Source organism: Chrysemys picta, chromosome 3 (assembly GCF_011386835.1).
Source record: "Chrysemys picta bellii isolate R12L10 chromosome 3, ASM1138683v2, whole genome shotgun sequence".
Classification (NCBI taxonomy): Eukaryota; Metazoa; Chordata; order Testudines; family Emydidae; genus Chrysemys; species Chrysemys picta.
The window spans coordinates 26,315,958-26,341,929 of NC_088793.1; the positions used below are offsets into that span (position 1 = coordinate 26,315,958).

General features: G+C 41.6%; 1 long non-coding RNA gene across 1 annotated transcript; it reads left to right on the forward strand.

The window, feature by feature from the left end:
- The first annotated feature begins 2,941 nt into the window (after window positions 1–2,941).
- LOC135982183 (uncharacterized) lies at window positions 2,942–20,891 on the forward strand. Its single transcript, XR_010599398.1, has 3 exons — window positions 2,942–3,115; window positions 3,763–4,050; window positions 20,271–20,891. It is a non-coding gene; the product is annotated as an uncharacterized LOC135982183 (long non-coding RNA).
- The last annotated feature ends 5,081 nt before the right edge of the window (window positions 20,892–25,972 follow it).

Genomic DNA, 25,972 nt, shown 5'->3' on the forward strand with positions numbered 1-25,972 from the left:
AGCGGTACCCCACTTCCAGGTTGTACCTGGGGATCAAGTTACAGGGCCTAAATATCTTTGAAAATCTAAAAAGCTGATGTCCTCTGATGGCTATTTGGAAGTGTATATGAAAAAATGGGTGATCTTAGTCCAGTTCCAGTCAGATAGGTGTCAATGGCATAACCACAACTGGCACTAATTGGCAGACTTGAGGCAGTCTCTACATCACTTAAAGGTGGTGCCTTCTAAACAGCTTTGATTCGAAGCTTGTATTGCTCCCACTCATACTTTACCTGTTAACAGAAGGTTCCTTCAGTCTGTGTTATACAGGAGGTCAGACTAGATGATCATAATCATCTCTTCTGGTCTTAAACTATATGAATCAATGAAATGTCAATCCTGAACTTTTCCTGAGCTTTGAATTCACTCAAAGGTAACTAAGAAATTGTCTCTGCAGGAGTACCCACAAACAGGATGATCAGGGAAACATTTACACATGGCTCTGTATGCAGTGTTGTTTTCCTGAGGTGAAATTCTTGCCAGGGCAGAAGGCCTGTACCAGACCACGTAAGCCATTACACCCAAATTCTACCCTATTACCCAGCCAGAGTAATTGAGAAACTGTGTGGGGGGAAGGGAGGAAATTGAAAGTAATCCTCCTTCCTAGGAAATTGAGGCTCTGCTTCCACTCCCTGCAACACCAGCTGAAGAGCTAGTGTGCCCCGTCCCCCTCGGCCCTTTTTCCCTGACATCAAGACTGGTGGAATCATGTAATGGCACTTCCCTCAGCCCTTCCCCTTAACACTTGCTATGCATGGCCATATCAGGAACCTATTCAAGTCACAGTACAAGAATAGCAGCCAGCAGGTACTCTATCCTTCCCTTTGCAGCAGAATTATGTTTAGGGTCCTCTCTATCTCCAGAGGTAGGATAAAGGTGGGGAGCCTTAACATGAAATTTAACTGGTACATAGAATTTTGTGTGGGCTTTTGGTACTGAGGTAAATTCCACCCTAGGAATAGTAACAGTTGATGGTGTGTTAATTTTGATGGAATAAATGAGCACAAAAAGTCACGGTATTATATGACCCTGTCACTGTCCAACATTAAACAGTGTTAAACAAGGTTTGGGGTTTAGTTTACAGACACTTTAGCCTGCTTAATATCATGGCAAATGCACTATTAATTATTTTTATCCTTTTATTTTATATACAGAAAAGAAGGGAAAACAGTTAAAGCATTTGAAATGTAAAGTATTAAGTAAGGCTTTTATTTATTTTAACAATAACCCTTCTTCCCTTTCCCTTTAGGAAAACCCACCTATTTGACAATTTTTTAGGTGGTACTAAAGATAATAATAGTCCTTTTCTAGAGAAAGAGATTTTAATTGAGCTGGCCTGGAGCTGTTGTTTTTAAAGTCGAATCCCGTTTCCTACAAAACAAGACAAACAAACACAGGAGGAGAGAGAAAACAGCAAAGATAGAAAATACAGCGTATGTCTTTAGTGTTGACTCTTATTTGCAACCTTACTGTTGGAAAAATACAGGCATGGCACATGGCCTTTGTAATCGGGTGCTCAGAAGACCAAGTGGCCTAGTGGTTGGCATGCTTGATTGCCATCCCCTTGCTTCCCTGACAGAGATAGCTCAGTCCTTAAGGAAGTGTGGTAGGAGAACTTAAGCCCTCCCTCTCCAGCAGGTCCCAGCCCAAGGTCCTGTGTGAAGCAACACCAGTAGAATCCTCTGAGCAGAGAGTCTAAGTCCACTGCTTGGGGCAACTTCCTACCTCTGTTTCTTCAGTTTGGGGCATGGTCTCTATAGTCCAAACAGTCTGTATTGATTTGACTTGAGGAGTGCCCCCCGTGAACCTTTTGCAGTATTTTGCCAAAGCCTGAGGTCCTCTAGGTGAGGCGGATGTAACATTGGAGGGGCCTAGCCCCATAATGTCTCTATAGTTAAATCACACAGTTCATCCACTGTTGGGTGCTATTTAGCAGTCTCCCTTAGACAGGGATGCAATGCTTCTTCTCTACTGGTTGTCCCGGCTACCAGGTTTGTAGAGACACTCCCCTCATGTAGAGAAGCAAAGCTACCTCCTGCCGCTTCATCAGTCAGCCCTGAAGTGAGCCAGGTTCCTTCCTTTTCTTCCCCCTCCAGGCCAGACATTGGCTGCAGGTATAGCAGGATGGGGCTAGCTGGGCCTATAGGTCTCTTTCACCCTTTTCATGCTGGTGTGAGGTTTCTCAACCTCATCAGTCTTATTAGCCACTCTGAAATCTGGCTATATAGGGCATTGCTTTTAGCTGCCTCACAGGCTTACAGCAGTGTTGCACAATATCCTGTCTTGGTTGGCTAAGCCAGATTCTTCCTAGACAGAAGGAAAAGGGAGAGAGATAGGAAAGGGAAGCAATGAGGTGGTGAAGGAAAAGAACATGAGGGGTGGGTATGGGTGTGACAAAGTTTCCCAAGTGGTGGTTGGGATTTAGTTGGAGATGGCAATGTTATCTGGGTCTCTCTCTGGACCAGTTTGATCAGGATGTTTAGGTTTAGGATGATGGCGGGCCAGTGGTGGATCCCAGGGTACCAGGAATGTGGGGGTGGCAGCCATGATGGCAACGCTCAGTCTTATCTTCTCTCTTTTCCTCAGTGATTCTGGGGCGGGGGGAAGAGGGAAGTATTTTTTTTTTAAGGACTCCAAAATGGAGTGATGGGTGGAATGGCCCATCCCTTCATTGTTTTGTTGACCAATCAGGCCTAATTCTTTCCACCCAATTTTGATTCATTTATTTCTGATCCTAAGCTTTTTCTTGTTGACCTGGCAAGATTTTAACACAGTCCTTGACTTATATCAGTAGAAATGAGAAGGTCTACAAACACCATACAAAACACAAGCAGGTGAACCCTTTCCACCAGCAGACAGAAAAAACAGCCCCACCCTGGCTCAACTGTGAAAAATATCAATTATGGAGACATGCCCCAGCAGCTGTAGCTAATGAGGGCAAGCCCAAGAATAAAGAGTGAAAGACAGGAAGAGTGTGGGCAAAAGAACTTGTGGGCTTTAAGAGAACAACTCAGTTTCAGAGTGACAGAAAAGCTAGCATCAGGATTCCTGTGAAAGCCTTAGAACTGCTTGAAACGTAAGGGAGCTAGAGGCAAAAGCCCTTAACAGCAAGGGCTTTTTGACCCATTTATGTTACAGTTATGGACTTGGCTTTTTTGTTGAGTTGATTCAAACTACAGCTGCCCAGGTCAAGGATTGACCCAGGCTGTTTGAACTGTGCACAAGGTGGTGTATGTCACTGCTGACGGTAGGCCTTTTCGTCTGGATTAATTTGGTCTTCCTTTTATACCCTTTTTATTACCATTTATTGTTATAAGTTACTGTGACATTTTATGAACTTTTACTTTTTTACAACTGAGCTTTCAATTGGGGTCAATTTGTAGGCCCAGTTATTAAAACATTAGCCAGTCTAAGCTCTGTCATAAACCATAAAGATTGCTTGCATCTAGAATGACTACCCAACAGAAACTTTGTGTGTGTGTGGGATACAGGAGACTAAATATTTATAGAGAGGTAGCTGCAGTTGTCCTATAAATTATATCAGCATAGACTAACATACAGTAAAAAAAAAAATCACTTCTCCCTTAGCCTTTGTCTGTCAGCATACAATATCATACTACTGAGCACCACTTATAGTGTAGACCTTCCTATGGGCAACAGCTGGCTACACAATTTTAGAAAGAAAGGAGAAGCAAGCTCAGCTTTCTCTATGGTTGTTGGCAGGGCCGGCTCCAGCTTTTTTGCCGCCCCAAGCGGCGGAAAATAAAAAGAAAGAAAAAAGAAAAACCTGATTGAGCTGCCGAAGAAGAGGAAGAGAGGGAGTGAAGGACCCACTGCCGAATTGCTGCCGCAGACCTGGATGTGCTGCCCCAATAACGGACAGAGTGCCGTCCCTTTCTATTGGCCACCCCAGGCACCTGATTCGTTCGCTAATGCCTGGAGCCAGTCCTGGTCGTTGGAAGTCTATTTCATCATTTCAGTAGCTGTACTTTATGAATCTCTTCCTAGCAGGTTTGGTCAATCTAACCACACAAACAATGTCAATGATGTCTTGTAAATGTAAATGTTAATCCCCTTGGATAGTTATAAGTCTGCCTAACATCTTGCTGTTATAATACTAATGTCTGACTTACTGGATTCACCACATTTTAATCAATATATTTCTAAAATTAGACTTTAGTTTTTATATTAGCCCATTTTTCAAGGTATTTCGGTAACAAGTTTTATATTGCAAGGGTGAGATGACTATGGGCTTAAACTCCATAAAGCACATTAGCTTACTTTAAGATGTATACAATAGGGTTCAGGTTTCCTTATCCTTAAAAATAATGGATATTCATGCTGTCGCCCTTAATGCTCATCCTAAGTACCTTACTCCAGGGAAAGACCTATTGATTTCAGTGGGATTACTACACAGTGTGAGGTAAGGATGGCAGAATCTGGCCCCTAGTCAATTCTGCAAAGTAATCTGGTCCCAATATTCATCTAAATAATTACTAATGAAAAAAAGTGAAGCAAACTCTTTGAGCTCATTCTACTAAATATTTCTAAAACAAGGATCATAAGGTCCTGAGGCCTGAAGCAAGTTGTCTGAAGGTTTGTTATGATACCAATAGGCCCCTGATCCTCCTTCCATTAGAGTTTTGCCATTGACTTCAAAAGGAAAAGGAGAAATCTTGCCTTAATAACTTATGATCCTCAGTACCAAAGAATATGGACAGGTGAATTCAAATTGCATTAGGTTCAATCCACTGATCTACGTATAATGTTAAGTCATTGTGTTCTAATGCCATTTCTTCTTCCAACATCAATTTTAAAAATCAGGAATTGCCTTGTTCCTATGGGTCAGCTGTTTGAGGTGGGTTTTTTTAATGAACTTTTTTTTCCCATTTCCAAATGCCTGCTCTCCCCCTCAGGAGCGGATAATTTAAACTTAAATTAAACTTATAGCTGGTGACAAACAGGAGCTGCTCAGTTCAGAAAAGAACACCTCTTTCAGCAACACCATGCCTTGTCAAGTTCTGACAGCAAATAAAGTACTTGGTGAAGCAAAGTTTTCCTTAAGCTGAATAAGGTGCCCTGTATTCCTTGCAGACCTGGAGCAACAGGGGCCTGAAATAATTGGGTTTATTTCTAAGATTCAACTGGCCTCCACATTATTTATTTATTTATTTTGATTTAGAAACCTGTGCAATTTCTTGGTTATAATTTTTTTCGTTAAGATGCCAAGAGTCCTCCAGACACAGGAGCTGAAAAATGGTAATTAATTTTAAGGCAGGGGTTCTCAACCTTTTTCTTTCTGAGGCACCCCCAGCATGCTATAAAACCTCCATGGCTCACCTGTGTCACAACAACTGATTTTCTGCATATAAAAACCAGATCCAGCGTTAGGGGGTAGCAAACAGGGAAATTGCTTGGGGCCCCATGCCACAGGGAGCCCCATGAAGCTAAGCTGCTCAGGCTTCAGATTCAGCCCCAGGTTGTGGGGCTCAAGTACTCGGGCTTCAGCCCCATGCAGTGTGGATTTGGCTTTCTGCCCTGGGCCCCAGTTAGTTTGATGCTGGCCCTCCTTGATGGACCCCCTGAAACCTGCTCATGGCTCCCCAGGGGGCCGCAGACCCCTAGTTGAGAACCACTGTTTTAAGGGACAGATTCTGCCATCCTTATGTGTAAAAGTACCATACTTCAGAAATAGTCCGTGTTCATGTCTGAAATCAGCCCACAATTATGTTGTCAACGGGAATCAACCTTTATATTACCACCTAGATTTATTTCACTCAAACAACCCAGTGTTTGACTCCTGTTATAGCAACATGATGTAAATGTTTCCTGTTTCTTGTAAATGAGAATACAATTCTTAGTTGAATTCATCATTTCCCCCCCCCACCCCCTGAATAGTGAAAAAATGTTCCTTTACTATTATAGTGTTCTCATGGCCAAGATGGAGTCCGCTCCGCAGGCAGCTCCAGACAAGAAAAGGTGTGTGCAGGAACACGGCAGGGAAATTCCCTTCTGCCCCAGAGGCACCTGTTCCAAACCCCAGAGTAAACATACACACACCAGAACAATACAATGAATATACAAAAGGGAAATATTTATTTACAGAGAGATGAATGAAGGAAAAATAACAGGAGGGAAGATAGGGGGAGTAGTAAAACAGGGTTACATCCAACATGAGGACCCACAGGCCCCGTGGTATCACAATTTGAAAGTGCAGACACCAAGCAATGCATCTACACACAGAGTTCAGGAATCCTGGGCAGAGTTCCAGTCCAGTGGTGAGTCCTGGGTGCTCCTGGTCATCTTTAGTGCCAGGGAACTTTCCCCAACAAACCTCTCTGGTGCCCTTTCCTGCTGCTTTCTGCAAACCCACACAGAGCGACAACCTCCCCACTTAGCTAGCTACAGCCTCCCTACTTATCCCCAATGCAAAATCACAAGCCCCTAGGGTGACCAGGTGTCCTGATTTTATAGGGATAATCCTGATTTTGGGGTCTCTTATATAGGCTCCTATTAACCCCCACCCCCCATCCCGATTTTTCACATTTGCTGTCTGGTCACCCTACAAGCCCCAGTACTCACGGCCTCATACAGCTCTGGGCAACAGTGATACTGGGTCTGGCTCTGTTTTGTCCTTCTTGGCTGATTCCTTCTTGGCATGGTGCTCCTCCTGGCCCCTGCCCCGAGGCATCCCCAGTCAGTTGCTCTGTCCCTCTGGGGCTTCAGGCTGCTTATCATCTGCTTCTCTATGTGAGGGCCTGCCCACTGTAGGCCTTCTTGTCTGGAGATACAGACACACACCACTGTCGCTCTCCACTCCTCTGGAACAATCAACACTTCCTCTGCTTCAGGACAAGGTTTTAAAGGGGCCATCATCTCTAAACCCCAAGAGGGGACTACACCCTACAAGAGTGTGGTTACGATTCTCTATAAGTGACACAACTTAAACCCCAGTTTTAGGATTTAAGTGACATTTAGGTGGTACATAGACCTTGTGCTGGGACCTCTTCAGAGGAGTGATTTTACTGCTATATGAGTGGCTCAAAATTGTTCTTTTTCTTTCTGAAAGGCTTTAATTGAGGGGCATGTTTTTGAAGCCCTACATTGAGATTTGCGCATCTGCTCCTCCGACTATAGGATTTGCCTGGATAAAGCCCTTAATGCTACTTAAAAAATTTACCCCTTCAACTTCAAATTGTTTTCTGGTTCAGGCCCAAAGTTCTGAGTCCATTAGGATCAAGGTCCACAGCTAGAAAGTCTAAAAATCTTTGCATACAAAAGCCTCCACATGAGATAAAAGCAGCCAAATCCAGTTTAATCGAAGCGCAGAAAGGTGAAAGCACTTTAGGAAGTTCTGTCAAAATGTCATTTACATTTGACAAAATCTACCTTTTACTTTTCATCAAAGCTCTGGCACATGCCATGGCAATTTCACCTGATCAGCATTGCTGTACGGCTATTTATTGCCTTAGTCCCATTGAGCTACAGTGTATTGAGGTGCCCTTTGCAAACTGAAAGAATCAATTCTTTTTTTTCACTTGAAAGATGTCATTATATCAGTAAATTTTCAGCAACCTATCAGGATGTTTACAACTCTCTTTTATGGGGTTGGAGAATAAAACATTATATTATCTAGAACACGCTTTGGGCATAGCCATGGCTGAGTGTCTGTTTTCAACCAATAGATATAACAATAACAGATTCCTAACTTTAAAATGAAAGGACTATACTGACCATAAATAATATCCTCTATGCATCTTGCCTAGAGGTAAAGTCATCGTCTGGAGTGTACCAGTCTGCTCGGGCTTAATTTGGCATTTGAACCAAAGAGATTTTTCTCCTTTTTCTGGAAATACAATGCTTCTGACAGTTCAGACATTGCAAGAACCTACACCTTACGTTACCTACTAGGGAGCTGCTGTGCACTGTCTCTGAAGTCTGGATGGTAATTCTCACTTGAATGTACTGCACTTTACCTCAGGAACAAGGAACGTAGTGCACTTAATTACCGTTGTGTAGTCACAGTTTGGTCTATTTCATGTAGTATTTTCACTGTTAATGTAGGCCCAGTTTGTGGCCAGCTCCAGTGCCAATGTGCAGGAGGGGCACATGAAAAGCCTTCTCCCTTTTTTCCCTTTGCTGCAGAGGAAAGAGACAAATTCAAATATTGCCTTTCCGTGAGTTGAAGGATGAGGCAGGACTAACAGTGCTAGCCACTGTAAAGGGAGTGGTGTGCTAACCATTTCCACTCCAGGAGGCAGGGCCAGCTCCAGGCACCAGCCCACCAAGCATGTGCTTGGGGCGGCGCCTGGAGGGGGCGCCACGGCGGGGCGCTCCAGCCCAAGAGCGGGGCCGTGACTGGGCTCGCCGCCGGGGAGAGCGGAGCCGCAGCGGGCTCACCGCCCTCCCCTGGCGCTCTGGTCTCCAGGGAGAATGGAGAGCCCCGGCCGGGCTCACCGCCCTCCCCCCGGCACTCCAGTCGGTCGGGGATTGCGGGCCTGCGGCCGGGCTCGGCGCCCTCCCCTGCTGCGCTGAGGTGGGGCGGCGGGTGGCTTTTTTGCCTAGAGCGGCAAAAAAGCCATAGCCGGCCCTGCCAGGAGGGCACAGCAGTCACACTCATTCCCCATATGAGTTGGGGGTTTATGAGATCAGGAGACATTACTTTGGTTTCTTGTTCTATGGTTCTCTCGGTATAAAATAATGACCATTCTTACCAAAAATATGTGGTTGCTCATTTTGACCAAACATAAATCTTGATTTTAAATATTTGATATTGTGTAATGCATACTAATATTATGTTTTAGCAGGAGAATACTCTTTGGGTCTATTATTAATTAATATAAATAGATGTTGTCTGGACTTGGTGGATTTTAACTGGAGTTGAGCCTAAACCAAACCATGGATCCAGACACCCCCACATTTTTCAGGGAAGGGGGTGGTTTCTGAATCTTATCGCAGATCCGGATGTGAATCCAAATTTCACACTTGTCTCCCATCGCTATAATAGGATGAACCAGAACACTTAGTAAAGATGCTACCTATGCCAGCAGGAGGGCTTCTCCCGTCAGTGTAAGTACTCCACCTCCCAGGAGACGATAGCTATGCTGATGCAAGAAGCCCTCCCGGTGACATAGCGCTGTCTACACCAGGAGTTAGGTCATTATAACTGTCATTCATGAGCATGGATTTTCGATTCCCCTGAGCAATGTAGTTATACCAACATAAGTTTGTAGTGTAGACCAGGGCTGAGTCAGGCCTTTTCTCCCAGAAGGGAGATATAGGTCTAGTTCTCTGAAAATACCGCATTTGTTTCAATGGGTGGCATAAGATTTGTATGTTTGTTTTTTCCATAATCCTAATTCGGTCTTGGTTTGGTTGAGGCTGACAGTAAAGTAGGATTACACCTTTGTGACCAATAATATTTATATCTTAGGGAAATGATCACACTTCCAGAATAAATATAAACTTGCTATTTTTAACAACTGACATCTTTCTCCTGGTCAGTTAAGTGGTTGGTTTGCTCTCCTAACCCCCACTAAAGCTTTTTATGTTCCAGTCTTTGCCACAGCCACAAATTATAATGAATGCAAGTAGATCACACTGGATTTGGCCATTTAACCCCGAAATTGATGGAGAGTTTCTGTTTGGGTATTTTTTAAAAAAAGCCTGAACCTCTATTACATCTTCTATGTCAGCTGATCGTAATTTTGGTTCAGACAAATGAAAATGTCTCAGTACATAAAGTTGATTCCAGTGGCACCTAGAGGTTACACTAAAAGTCTGGATGAGTCATGGAGAATTTTGTTCTGAGATAGAACACTGTGATGGAATCACTATTTAACATGTGGATGGGATAAGCAGGTAAGGACAATGCATGCTACTAAGCATTATTAGAAGAGTCTGTCTGAGCAGCAAAAATAGTAAAAATGTTGAACCACAAAAATTTGACGATAAAGCATTTTAAAAGTGAATAGGTTGTCCACATTACAAAAGACGGCACAGATGCTGCCTACAACCAATTAGTCAGTTACCTTGGTCCTACAGAGGGACTTAGGGATTATAATACTCAGTGTTGCAGCACTTAACTTTTGGGAATTCTGCTGCCCAGTGGAATCCTCAGCCCAAAGTTGGGCACTCAGCCTCCCTATATAATGTATGGGGAGGGCTGAATGGGATTCATATAAGCCACCAAGCTGAGCAGAGAGCCTTCTAAACTAGACGGAAGGAAATGCTGAGAGGAGGGCATGGCATAAGCCCCACCCCTGACATGCAGTTAGGCTCCTAATTCTGGTCAGCCATGTACCATCTCCTGGTGTTAGGTGCCTAAGCCAGAACAGCTTTTTCTAAAGAAAAAAGAGAGAGAGCGGAATGTACCAAGAATGGCACTAACTCATTGGACTCACCTGGGATGAGTGAAGCCCAGTTTTCAAATCCCCGCTATGCCTGATTTGGAGTATGGCTCTGAACTTGGATCTCCTATATGCCAAGTCCCCTGCTCACCGTTGGCTATTCTGGGGTCCATCTCTCCTGGTGAAGGTGTTCCACTTTTTATAAATAACCATTCACGAAAGCAGGGAAGTTTTTAAAAAAGCTACTGTGATCATAAATTACTTTCCATAGCTCTTTCAGACTTTATGTATCAATTTCCAGATTTTGTTATGATATAATTTAAGTAAGAGTTTTGTGGACTCCAAAAGCCTAACTTGAATATTTTTAGGACTTCTACTAAAATAAAAATAAATGAGCAGGCATTTCATATTGAGTTCTATACCACATTAATAAAAGCTAGAGATAGTCAAAGGCCATGTCTATATTACCACTTATGTCAGCAAAATTTATATCACTCAGCAATGTGAAAAAAACACACACCCCGAGCGACATAAATTACGCCAGCATACGTGGTAGTGTGCACAGCGCTATGTCAGGGGGAGAGTTTCTCCCCCTGACATAGCGACCAGCACTCGTTGGGGGTGGTTTAATGAAGGCGACGGGATAGCTCTCGCCTGCCAGCATAGAGAAGCTACACAAGAGACCTTACAGCGGCACAGCTGCATTGGTACAGTGTGCTGCTGTAAGCTCTCTATTGTAGACACAGCCTAAATCTGTTGTGGCAACTGGGGTAGTATTTCCTTTATTCCTGCTCTCAAACTTCAAGTGATACAAACATATGCACACACATAGTACACCAGCCCATTAATCAGTTTAAATGAAAATATCCCAAAATACCGCAGGATATTGAATCCTAATGAGTTTTAAGATAAGATTAGTTTTAATTGGACATATTAGCTTGTTATCAAATAGTTGCAAAAGGGGAAAAGACATATAAAAGTAGCCAGGAGTGTAATTTAGAGACTTCTGCTGCCAAATTGACTGGCTAGTGTTTAGGCAAAGTCTTTTCTGCTAGAAAAGAGCAATCTCTGCCAATAACTCAAGCCTATCAATCTTTATGATTTTAATGGCGTGTTAGACGGAAAAGACTATACCATTAACAAAAATAATAAACCTCTGAGGTTAAGGGTGTTTCCTTATTAATGTATTTTGATTAAAAAATTACAAACTAGGATCTGATTTGGGTTTTTAAACTACTCCCATATTTTAGTTTAAAATGTGATTCTTAAATTTAATATACTCTAGTGATTTAAAAAAAACCTCCAGATTCTATGTATTTAAATAAACCACTCCATCATCATTTGGTGAATCTTCAGTATTCACTACTACAAACACAAGTCCCAGAGTGTGGGTGCTAATGCTGTCAGTGATGTTTATGCACAAACAACTGTGCCTTAGGATGATAAGGCCCAGCATAAATTGAAGTTATTGCCAAACAAAAACAGCCATGTTAATTTTGGTTCCATTTGAAAGATAAGAAAGAGCTGGGAAAAGGAAATATTTTCAGTGGATTGAGATAATAGAATCATAGAAATGTAGGGCTGGAAGGGACCTCAAGAGATCATCTAGTCCAATGGTTCTGAACTGAGGTATGCGTACCTCTGCAGAGGTCTTCCAGGGGGTACATCAACTCATCTAGAGTGGGGAGAGATAGCTCAGTGGTTTGAACATTGGCCTGCTAAACCCAGGGTTGTGAGCTCAATCCTTAAGGGGGCCACTTAGGGGGATTTGGGGGTAAAAAATCAGTGCTTGGTCTGGCTAGTGAAGGCAGGGGGCTAGACTTGATGACCTTTCGGGGTCCCTTCCAGTTCTATGAAATAGGTATTTCTCCATATATAGATATTTGCCTAGTTTTACAACAGGCTACAGAAAAAGCACTAGTGACGTCAGTACAAACTAAAATGTCATACAGACAGTGACTTGTTTATACTTCTCTATATACTATACACTGAAATGTAGATACAATATTTATATTCCAATTGATTTATTTTATAATTATATGGTAAAAATGAGAAAGTCAGCAATTTTTCAGTGATAGTCTGCTGTGACACTTTTGTATTTGTATGTCTGATCTTGTAAAAAGCAAGAAGTTTTTAAGTGAGTTGAAACTTGGGCTATGCAAGACAAATCAGACTCCTGAAAGGAGTCGGGAAAGGTTGTGAGCCACTGACCTAGTCCATCCCCTTGTGCTGAGGCAGGAACAAGTATACCTACACTGTGCCTTACCCTGGTCTTTAAAACCTCCAATTATGGAGATACCACAACTTCCCTTGGAAGCCTTGCCCTTGCTGCAGATTAAGCCCATTATTTTTTGTCCTACCTTCAGTGGACATGGAGAACAACTGATCCCCATCCTCCTTTTATAACAGCCCTTAACATATTTGAAAACTGTTATCAGGTTTCCCCTTTAGACTAAACATGCCTTGTTTTGTTTTGTTTTTAACCTGTACTCAGAGGTCAGGTTTTCTGTACCTTTTTGGTTGCTCTCATCTGGACTCCCATTTGTCCACATATTTCTTAAAGTGTGGCACCCAAACTGGACAGAATACTCCAACCGAAGCCTCCTCAGGGCCGAGTACAGTGGAACAATTACCTCCTGTGTCTGACATACAACAACCCTGTTAATACACCCCAGAATTATATTAGTCTTTTTCACAATGGCACCACACTGCTGGCTCATATTCAATTTCTAATCCACTGTAAGCCCCAGATCCTTGTCAGCTATATTTCTGCCTAGACAGTTATTCTCCATTTAATATTTGTGCATTTGACTTTTCCTTCCTAAGTGTAGATGGCAAATGGGAAGAGAATGAAAACTAGAAAGTTCTGGATTATAAATCTTGATTTCACCTTGGGCTCTCCAGCTGCTTATCAGTGATCAGGAAATACTCACCTACTGCTTAATTACTTGACACTGCTTTGGTATATGTGACACCCGGAAAAGAAATTAGAGCAGTCTCTTAGAGACACCCCTATGCAGAACTACATCTGAAGTCATTGGGAGTTCCACATGCATAGGGAATTCAGGATTGGGCTTCTTGACCTCATTCTGAGAAGTGCATTTTTTTCCCATGCCTGTTATAGTTCACCTGCCCTCTATGGCAGCATAATAAGAAAGCACACTACCTTTTTTTAAAAAAACAACAACCGTGTTAAAGTATAAAATTATGTCAAAATGGTGCTTTCTTACTCAACAGATAGGACCCCAGTGTGTATGTAGAATCATATCTGCTGACTTGAGTGACTATAGAAAGGGTTTTTTAAAAATTACTTTTATCGCCTTTTAGCCCTGCAGCACCAGAAACAATATGAGACAGTGAACTGGATTCTATTCTTTCTTGTGCATCAGCAGCAGAATTGTTTACTACATTACAACTATGGTTCCAATAAGTTACACAAATGCAAAACCATGAAGGTGTTGCACAAGTGCCGCTTTGGAAATAATCTGAAGGCAATGGGTCACTTAAGTGTCATGGAGTGGAGAATGTTCTTGCAAAATTTCTATTACTGGTAATGTCTGTTGTATTAATTTAGATGGAATAAATGGGCCAAAGGTATTAACATAATCCAGTCACCACATTAAACAGTGCTAAACAAGGTTCAGGGTTTGGTATACAGAGATCTCAGCCTGCTTAGTACCATGGCAAACACACCATTAAACGTCCTTCTAATCTGTTATTAAAGATGAAGAGATAAAGGGAAAACAGTTAAAACATTTGAAATGTAAAGCATTAAGTAAGGCTTTCATTTTACCTTCTAGAGAGTTCTAGAAGGAAAAAAAACCCTTGTCTGACAGTCTCTTAGATGGTTTTAGAGATGGTAGTAACTGTCATTTGGGTAAAAGAGAAGTTAGTTGGGATGAGCTGGAGCTGTTGTTGCTGCTGCTGTTGTTAAAGTCCAATCCAGGTTCATCCCAGGTGGTGTGTGGGATTCAGCTGGAGCCAGCAGCGGTGGCAATGTCATCTGAGTCCCTCTCTTTGGCTCCATCTGGTCAGGACATCTCTCGTGCTCAGGCTGACAAAGGCCTGGGGTTCCAAGAAACATTGTGGGTGGCAGCCCTGACGTTGAAGCTTGCATCAGTAACTCTGTCTATTCTTCTGTCTTTTTGCCCCAAAGTCTCTGTCTTTAAGGACCCAAAAAGAGATTGATGGGTGGAATAGCCCATCCCCTCATTGTTTTGTTCACCACTTAGGCCTAATATCCAACACACCAATTTTGGTTCATTAATTTCCAGACTCACATTTTCTTGTTTAGGCCCTTTTGTTTAGACTAATTCAGTTTTTCTGTCTCATGTACCTTTCCCCATCATTTATTATTGATTATTATGACATCTTATGAACTTTTACATACTTTTTAGAGTTGAACTCATAATTAGAGTAAATATCTTGGCCCAATTATCATAACATGGCATGTGAGAAGGTAAAACCAAGTTTGACTCTCAGGGTCCAGCTTGAGTTTTCATGGCTGCTAGTTATTAGAAAAATATATAAACCTTAGATGAAATCCTGGTACAATGAAACTCAGTGACAAAACTCCCATCGACTTCACGATGGCCAAGATTACATCTCTCATCTTTGTATTTGTAATGTATTTTTTCCCCAAGGTAGGATGCGAATGGACTATAATTTATTTGCACATTACAAAAAAAAAAATACAGGAAGGAGGGAATGATACCCCATTATATGAAGTCCTACAGTGTTCTACAGAAATTACCCATATCCCCTTTGAAAGATGTAGGGACAGATCCTAACTGGGTATAAATCAGCATAGCTCCACTGACTTAATAGAACTATCCCAATTTACATCTGGCTTGCATTCTGGACCACTCTTAAGTAAACAGGTTGAAGCAAAACTAAAAAAATATATAAATACTCCCTTTCTTCATTTTCCGTGCTTGAGCCTCGGAACTCAGCTGCACAGTTTGAGACACTGCAGTAGTGGGAACTGTCTGGCATATAGTACATACTATGTTCTCATATACACAACACACACATATTCCAGTACAGAGCAGCGCACTGCATATATACAGTCTAATATATCACACCCTGTATTATAAATATCTACTTTTATATAAGATGCTTAATTTAATTGACTTTCTTAATTCTGCCCAATTTTAGTTGAATGAGTATCCTACAAGTTTTCACCATTTTGTACATATTTCTAGTAGAAGCTGAAATATTGTGTGTTCCTTGGTAGACATTTTCAGTTATGATTTATTCCCTCGCAAGGTACGTGAATTCATATAAGCAACCAAGCTTAAAACGGGTCACTTTATTAAAGTAAGTAGGAGACCATAATTTAAATGAAAAAGGATGTCATTTTAATAGATATCTGAATTTAAAGAAAATGAGCTTTCAGTTTTGGGGCTATTCTTGTCCTCGATAAACTTTACATCCAGTTCTACTGGAAATTACATTCTGATTAATATCAGTGTAACAAAATGGCTAAAAGTATGTGCTTTTGGTGCTAAAAGTCCTGGGTTCAATTCGTACTGATCACCCCCTGTTAGGTATTTCCCCAGCACTCAGTTAAATTCTGGGATAACATAAGTGTCTGGAACACTTAGCCTTTCCTTGCAGTTCTATGCTCCATATAAGGCCTGATTCTCCTCTCACTTACACCAGGAATAACTCCACTAATGTCACTCCACTGACTGAGGTCAATGGAGTGACACTAGTTTAAAAATGGTGTAAAGTGAGAGGAGAAGAAGTCATGCACCCCATTACTTTCGGCTGGTACTTCTCCAGATCTAGTAACTCTCTAAACACAAACACAAAGCATCTCATTCTCATTTACGCAATGGCTAATTTACACCAGTCTGAAAGTGTGTGTGTGTGTGGGGGGGGGGGGGCTTATGGTGGGCACAAATTACAAGTAAATCTGCCAAAGAGGTGGAAATTGATCTTAGACTATGTCTACACAACAGACTGTACTGCTGCAGCTGTGCCACTGTAAGGTCTCCCATGTAGCCACTCTGTGCTGGCAGGAGGGAGCTCTCCTGCCGGCATAATTAAACCACCCTTAACGAGCAGCAGTAGCTATGTCAGCAGGAGAGCCTCTGCCACCGACACAGCGCTGTCCACATCGGCACTTTTGTTGGTGGTTTTTTTCACACCCTTGACCAACAAAAGTTTTACTGACAAAAGTGCTAGTATAGACATAGCCTAAGGATAAATTGGAATCAGGCACAACCACTCTGATTTGGTAGCATTTCACACCCACTTTGGGCTGTATTAGCTGGTCTGCTAAGTTCTCTTTGAGCCTCATGAGTGGGTCATTGCATTCACTGTATGCAAGTTTAAGGATACAATCTAACTCTCACTGAAGTCAGTAGAAAAATTCTCATTGACTTCATAAGGGTTGACGCATGTCCTAGATAATTACATAAGGCGCAAGGCAGTGAAGAATTAGGGCAGATCTACACTACTGTTTAAGTTGATCTAACTTATGTCACTCAGGGGGTGGGTAAAAGACACCACCCGAGCAACGCAAGTTACAGCAACCTAAGCAGCGTCCACACTGGCACTGTCAGCTTGACGACATAGTTTCTGCCTCTCACAGATGTAGCACTTCTACTGTAGACCTGCCCTTAAGCCCTATGAATTCACAGAAGAGACTTTTGCCATTGACTTCAATAAGAGCAAAAGCAAGCTGTATACGCATTTACAATATATTGAGATTGAAATTCAGAGAGAGAGAGAGAGAGAGAGAGAGAGAGTTCATTGGATACCCTGGTTCACAGTTGACCAAATTGCTAAGAGCTATTTTGTTTCTACCCTAGCTCAAAACATATCTGTCAAACTTTTCCATCTAAAACTTTTTTAACCCAGCTGCAAATCACTCCATCTGTGTTGAACAGATAAGTACAGAAATAAAGGAGACAAATTTATCTGACTAATTTATTAGTTCTGCTTTTTCTCAGATGAGATGTGCATGAAGAAGTGGCTTTTGTGGTATCTCAGTATTGTAGGATGGAAATAATATGAAGTACAAAACTGAACTTTTTATCAGGGACATTTGAAAGGTACAGTAAGCGATATTCTCTACGGGCAGGAGCAGTTATCTCCATCAGGAAATGAATTTGCATCATTTAACTTTTTTTTCACTTGATGCATTGTATGCAATATTAGGAGATGAAAACATGTTTTAAATTACACACAGAACCAAATGACTCATAACCACATCCTAGATGCTTTGGCGATCAGAGTTCTATAAATAATAGATAAATAATTTTTTCCTATATAAGGCACTGCAGTACCTGAGGACTTGGAAGCGCTTACCAAATTTCTATTCTCACAACTTTCCATTGTACATCCTGGTCAAGTGAGACCTAGGAAGAGCTGAAGTCAGCAGAAGCACTTAGCCTTAGAAAGTCAGCATGGTGAGATAAATTTGTACAATATCTGTAGGGTGGACAAATCAGTTAAAAAAGATATAAATATAGCTCTCTGTCCCCTATTTGAAAGATTCCCTGTAAACAAGATTTATTAGGAAATGTTCTTCATGTCGGTATGAAACATAAGGGTAAAGTGCCTAGTCAGTAATTTTTTAGTGAGTTTAATTTGGTGATTTTGACATGCCTAATGTATTTACACCATAACACAAAAAACAGGGACAAGGCACATCTTCCCTGGGTGGAGGGGATGTTTCCCCCTCCTTCAGAAGTGGTAGGGAATTCAGCCCATGGTACCCCTAGATCTCCAAGACCCACAAAGATCTTAGAGGATACCATAGTCCAGAGTCACCCAAGTGCAGGTCCTCTGTCTATTGGCCTCCCCGTCTTAATTCACATGCAGCATAACCTTTTATGGAGAATATGCACGGTGACAAGGTGGAGAATGATGCCAGGGAAAGTGGCACTCACCACCCTTCTCACACTGCAGATCCCAAGCCTCACTGAGAGGCTTTGATAGAATCAGTGGTAGGGGAGAAATGATGGCATGGAAGTGGCACTATTTCCTCTCCTCCACACCCTCCCCCCCACACCTCTGCTCACCTCCATAAGGCCTTCATCTCCCTCCATTTGTCATCATGTAGACAATTTGGCCCTCTCTATATTTTGATCTTTAAAATGTTGTAAATTCCTTTTCCTTAGAGAAGGTGTCACATAGTTTTAGGAAATCAGATGTCTAAACACTGGGAAATTTAAGGGCCTCCCAGAATTTGAAAGGCCACTACGCTCTAATTATAAAGATTTTACAGCTGTGAAATAGAAAACGGAACACAGTCTATTTAGTGGCAAACATTGTACTGTATTTCCCACAGAAAGACTTAGTTTTCCATCAAAAGCCAACAAGAAACAAAACCTAAAATACATACAATTGAAGGAGGCATTGTTTTTACTAGGGTCTAATTATTCTTCTGAAAATAATGGATTTCCACTGGAGAAGTCCCAGCAGAAAGAAATTATAGTAATCTAAACACATTTAAATCTAATAAAAATATTCAGAGTTTAAAAGCTGTATCCTTTTTCTCAAGAGAAAATATCATATAGTGCATTTCAGAAAGAGACAAAAATACTACAAGTGAGGAATCAAAAGCTAAAGTCTTGTAACCGCAATCTAGTTCAGTGTGATATGGTATAAGGAAATGACATTATATAGCTAACATATACAGTAAATGGGGTTGCACACAGCTTTAAAGTGTTGTTGTTTTCCATTTTATTTATTTAGATATTGGATGCCAGTAATGCTCATCCAGGGTTGTGGGTCCTTCTTTCCTGTGAGACATTGAACCATGCACTGAATTTTGAGGATAAAAAATAAGAAACTGCCTTCTAAACTGGCTATTCTCCATCTTGTATGTGGAGAGTGATTCTCACCCCTCTGAAGAGGGCCAACACAAGGTCAATTTACTAAGAGTATATCTACACTAGAGCAGGAAAGTGTAATTTTCAGCTCAAGGAGATATCCCCATGCTAGCTTGACCAAAACTAGTGCACTAAAAATAGAAGTGTAGCCATGCCAATGCAAAGGTGGGACAGACTAATCACCAGAGTAGGTACTTAGGGTTTTGGATAGGATCATAGTCAGGGCAGCTAGTTCCTCTGCCACTTCTGCCACTGTGGCTATACTTTTTTTTAGCAAACTGGGTCAATCAGACCTGGCCTGGGTATGTCTCCTAGAGCTGGCAATTACACCTTCCAGATCCAATGTAGACATATCCTGAGCTCTTAAGTGAGATTTAAGTAGAGATGGTTGGAAAATGACAATTCTGTCACACGCCAACTGTTGAGCTTTTGAAATTAATTTTCATTCCACATTGGAACAAAACCAAAACCTTTTGGAGGTTTCCATGAAATGGAATTATATTGAAATGTCAGGTTGTCAATTGAAAAGGTCAGATTTCCAATCTCTGTCACATGCAGAAAGTCTACCCTGAATCTGAGAACTGATCCCATTGAAACTTTCATCAAAATCAATAGTCTTTTGTGAACGTTTCGGTTGGCATGAAACAGCATTTTTGATGGGAAAATAAGTTTCTGACCAGCTCTAAATTTAAGTGTTGCTTAGGCAGTGTGCTGGCCCTCTGCACAAAGATTTCAACCAGAATGAAAAAGGAGCACTACACAAATATTATGTGATCATTAAACATATGCACAAGGGGGCAGAGTTCAGATTGTGCAGATCATGTTTGCTAACTTTGCCTCTTCTTGATTAATGAGTGCTTCATTTTGCCAAAAGAAAAATATTAAGTATTTAAAGTAAAGCGAATTATGGCTGCTGTGTTCAGATAAGCTTGAGATTTTGCTAAATAACAAAGCTAATATATAACATGTCTATAGAAAAGAAATGTTTTGTTTGTTTGATTTTACTACTTGTTCTTTATTTGTTTTACTACAGGTTCATTTTCTGCAAACAGTTGATAGGACACAGCTTGCTGAGCCACCTTTGGCAGAATTGTTCCTGCTTTCAACAAAGAATCAGCAGCGCATGTGGTAATGAAGTCATTTAATTAGAGGCTGATTTGAACAGATGGTAAAAAGGAAAAAACGATACCAGTTAGCATTGGAACACAACTTCAGGAGGGTAAATGTTCCGATGTGTTTTCAGTTCTCCGGTATCCATCCTTTCGTAAAACTTTCAATTCTAAACAAACAGCTATTTCTGTAATATTACCTAATGGGGGGGTAATGTTATTTTTCAAGCTCCCTTTGCTGTAAACAAGACAAGAATATGTATGCAGCTTTCCTTTTGTTTTCCATAGCAAAGAGAGAGTGGCACTATACCAATATAAAATATAATAATAGATCCAAAACCATATGGTAGGACTGTCTGTGATGTTTATTTTGAAATAATTACTGGATCTTCCCCATTTCCTTTCCAATTGGTCTGAGTACTGTGTTGTTTTTGCTGAGACTTGCGCCTTTATATGATTTACAATGATCAGATTGAATAATTTGGTGAAATATGAAAGAGCATGAGAAAATAAAGGACATTTTCCATTTTTACTAACACTCTTCTCTTTATGTGACCTGGATATAGGATGAAGGGGTAGGTAATTGCCCCTGAAATGATTCATCCCCCCCGCAAGAGATGTCACACGAAATGCACATCATAACCATGGAATCTTTTACTCTCCCTATCACACACAGAGACAAACACAAACACACAGAGTTAAACGCAGAGCCCCCAAAATGTAACATTATTTTAACACTAGTGAAAAAGTAAACTCATTAACTGGATGTGAGGGATTAAGACAGGAATCCCTTTTATTCAGTCCCAAAAGAGAAAAATAACAGTATATCTATGCAGAGACAACAGTTCTCACAAGGCCCCTTACCTCTGCCCCCTCCCCGCCCCAACACATCTTGGTCAGTATAGACTTGTAGTGTATAGGAATTGGGGGGTGATGTAGGACTACACTGGCTCTGTGTTACCATCCCGACCACTCCACAAATCCTGTTGCAAGGATCAGCTTGGAAGTATTAGCATGAGCTGGCAGAGAGTAGAAGTCCCTGCACTCCAGCGATTGCTGCCACAATGGGGACTGTGGCAGCCAGAAATGCAATTTTGCCAGCTCTAAGGTGTTCCAGAACTGACCCAGTTCCATGAGTCTGAACATAGAGGAGATGCAAAACCTCCTTCTTGGTCCCTGTGCCAGCACTGAGGTAGGGAAGCATGTAGGGATGTGAGCCTTCTTAGTTCTTGCATTCATACTGCCGCTCCAAATGCAGGTGATGCACATATCCGTATATCACAGAAACAGCTTGTGGGCCACTCCCACTGCTATCAGTAAACTAAGCCTTCACCATATTAAAATGTTTCACATGAAGAGGATGGTCCCATCTTGGTTTCCTGTAAATCCTGCAGTCCCATAAACCCTGCACTTTGGAAGTCTGCCCTTGCTGTTTGTTTTAGCTACAAATTCCAAAAGGCATTAAATGTGGAATGAAGTCTGCAGAACTACTCACCCGGGCAAGTGATATCAAATCTTCATGGATGCTTGTTGTTATTTCCCAGCAGACAGCTAAAAACAAGTGCACCTATTATTGATATGTAGCATAGCCGGTAGCAGAAAAGCCCAGTTTCTGAGGTTCTTTTAGCCAAACTGACCCAAGTCCCCACATTTGTGATTCATCGCTAAAATCAGAACCTTTTATGGTTTACACTGCACAAAGAAATAGCGGATTTCTTACCTGCCCTCCACCTCATGGAAACACAGAAAATTCAATCAGGACTTCATGAGAGAGGAGGATGCAAAAGGGAAGACTCAAAGGGATAGGGGAACCCAGTTTCCAGGGACAAACAGGAAAGAAACTTGAAGGTTTGAGGGATAGACAGAGGTGAGGAGATGCCCCTTGGAAAATGTCAGAGGGGAAAAATGGCCCTGCTTTTCTTCCCTGCAGACTCTAGTGGGATGAGGGTGGTGACAGAATTGCAGGCTACTGGCCTCCCCTCATGAAGACAATTGTGGGAGGGCCTGTTGAAGAAATAGAAATTGCTTGGCTGGGAAAGTGGTTTCTGGCTTCTTAACAGAACCTGTAGAGGCCTTGAGAGCTGTACTATTTATATTAAAATCACCCAAAATGCCTCAGGATACAGATACCACATTCATCCACCCCACAGCATTGTCCCAGGAATTGTGATATACATGTTGACAACTAGCATACTCCTGCTAAACCCTATGTAAGAGAATGCTCATCTAATCAGCCTTGGCTTATGCAGGCGATCACACCCCACAGTGAGCCCCCACATCTTTGAGAGGGGCTTGCGACAGGGAGGCCATAGCAGCTCAGAGGCCTTTCATGCTTTGATGAAGCTCAAGTTTTACCTTTTTCTTGCTGGCTGGTGGGTCACTCAAACCAGAATGGAACGAATTATACTCTAGAGATGGGTGGATTTTCAAAGTATAACTAAACACCATGAATTTGCAGATCTGGGCTAGGAATACTGTGAGAGCAAAGTTTCCTGCAACATTTCTTATTTTTTCTGGTTGGGCTGAGTTTGTCCCACAAACAGCTCTCTCGTGGTATTACAGTGTCTCTGCATACACTTTGAGTATGGGATTGACAGTTTCAGAGGATTTTTATTTCATCTGAACAAATTTATCCTGCCTCATTATGCAGCCATTTACTCACTTATATATGACTTCGAAAGGGGCTGACCCCTTCCATGTGCTCTGTGCACTCAAACAAGGGCTCTGGATATTCTATAATCTCCTCTCTTCAGCATTACAGTGTGGAAAGAAGGCTTCTCAAATCACTTAATATAGGTTCAGATTCCCTAAATTTGGATGCTGTATAACACTATTTGCAGTTTCTGCCAGATTTGTAAACTGACAAAAACAAAAAAACAAACAAACAAAAAACCCTCTACCAAGAGACTTTCTGTTTAGTGCAATAAAGATCCAAGTCTTGCTGGCAACATTGTCCTTTGTAACCTTGAATATGTTATTGGCCAGCTGTTTAATTAACCTTAAGTCTTCCAATATAAAATGTTTTGGCCTCAAATTCATTTGTCTCTCAGTTTATGATCTATCCTGAGAAATATCCCTCAAGCTGCCTGTTTTCTTCATCCTGTTAACCTTAAGTAGAGTTAGCCTTGGCAGATAGATATGCACTGCTTCCCCACTATAATTTCCCCACTGCCCTCAGAGACTTCTCTCTGAATACCTTTCTAGCCTTCTCACCTTCAGAAGACTTACAGAATGTCAGCGCTGGTTAGGATAATATCCATGGAGATATTGTATAATCTATTGTCAACTCACACCACTAAAGTCACTCCAAGTACCCTACAAGTTTCATTTATATATCATTGTGCAAACTGTCTTGACTAAGCACGAGTGTGGCCTTTGTACTGTCTGGAGGTGAGGTCCTGTGAGTGCTATCTAAAGCCTTCTCAAAGTCTATGAAATTTATGTAGAGTTGCCATTGCCATTCTAAGCGCTGTTCTATTATGTTTCATAGAGTGAAGATCTGGTCTGTTCCTCCACACCCTTTCCGAAAACCAGCTTGCGCTTTTCTGAGAATGCTATCAACTGCCTCTGATATACACTGGACTATGATTTTACACAATATTAAATTATCATAGAATCATAGAATTGTAGAACAGGAAGGGACCTCGAGAGGTCATCTAGTCCAGTCCCCTGCACTCATGGCAGGACTAGGTATTATCTAGACTATCTCTGGTAGGTGTTTGTCTAATCTGCTCTTAAAAATTATGTTGTGGTACTGGACATAGAAATTCTGTGAAGCAAAGCTAACTTAACTGCTTCTTGTTATTTCATAGCAATTACAGCACATGAGCTCTAAGAACAAACTGAAAGGTATAAACTGTATTATAATGACACTGTCACACTGGCAATTGTGCAAATTAAGCTATGTTAATGGAGGGACAGGGCATAATGGCATGGAAGAAAGAATTGCTGGCCATTGTGCCTATTTCCTTAATAACCTTCCTGGAAATGTCCAGTTGTTATAGTACTTCACTTTCCTCATACCTGTGCAAATGCATTGTCTTCAGTAGGGCTATGTAGGCAAGAGGGCGGAATTTAGTTCTGCACCTGAAACTTAGTGAAGAGTGGGGGCTTGTTGAAATTTTTCAGAAATTCAACATTTCTGTGAAGATCTTTTTGGGAGAAAGATTCAAAAAAATGTGAAAAACATTCAGCAATTTTTCTACCAGCTCTAGTTAACAATTCTGTTGATGATGCATAAACAGCTTACAATCCATCTTCTCCCTTGACTGTATCAGCTCTGCAAAGATTAATAAAAACTTTTATTGCTAAGCTGAGCAAATATGACTCTCAATACACATAGGGATTGTTGATCAACTGATTTCCATTTTCTGTATAATACTTTTCAGTGCAGAACTACTCTTTGATTGCATAAAACCATCTTAAGTAGGATAATCCATTTCTGTTAAAAGAAAAAAAAAACCTTAAATCACTAGTTTTTCACTCCAATAACAAAGGTATCACTTTCATCAAAGTGTCATTAATCTGACATTATCCCACCAGAAATGTAAATAGCACTAGTTGCTATTCTGCATTTGTGGTGCTGAAAGCAAGTTTGGTATTGCAGATTTACAAAGCAATTTACTTCCACTACTTCCTTAGCATCCAAAATGGAAATGCAGAGCTTGTGATGCATATGAAACAACATGACGACAGCTTAGTTAAATCCTTCAGTCAATTTCCATGTTATCGTAATAGAAGTAAATTCTAGAGATTTTTACACACACACACACACACACACACACACTCTGCCTCCCTGATGGAACTGCCAATTGCCACCCCTTCTGAGTTTCCACTTCCTGGGGAAGAGATCTGGGATGGCAGCAGTCACTCCATTCCAGATGCACTTGGAAATCAATGCCATCCCTGACAGCAAGGTTCCAATTTTCCTTTGGTGTTGGGACCAAGCATGTCAGGATCATGAATGATCAGATCATTTTAGGTCTAGGTCACTTGGCTCTTTTAGTCATACTGGACCTCTTAGCAGCTTTGGATCGACTGTAGAGTGCTGTTTCATTGACTAAAGGTCATTGCTAGAGTGTCTAAGATCATTCTCCAGTGTTTCAAGTGGACAGGGCCGGCTCCAGGCACCAGCGCAGGAAGCAGGTGCTTGGGGCGGCCAATGGAAAGGGGCGGCACGTCCGGGTCTTCGGCAGCAATTCGGTGGCGGGTCCCTTGGTCCTTCTCGGAGGGAAGGACCGGCCGCCGAATTGCCGCTGATCGCACCTTTTGGTTTTTTTTTCTTCGCCGCCGCTTGGGGAGGCAAAAAAGCTGGAGCTGGCCCTGCAAGTGGACAGAAATCAACCAGGAATTAACCAGTGGTCACATGTGCTTCATCACAGATTTAATATGTGGCAGTCATTTCAAAATGTATCTCATCTCCCATGCTGCCCAACATAAATATAAGGTCTCTTGTCATGGTCACTCCCAGATATAGAATAAAGTATCAATAGTATATGTTACTGATATACTACTGTATGCCTCTTGTCAGTGTTCACAGAACACTGCAACTGCTCTCTCTGCTCTGGATACATGCTTGGATGATACTGCTGGTTTGATGTGTCAGATCTACCTTGTCCTCAGCCCC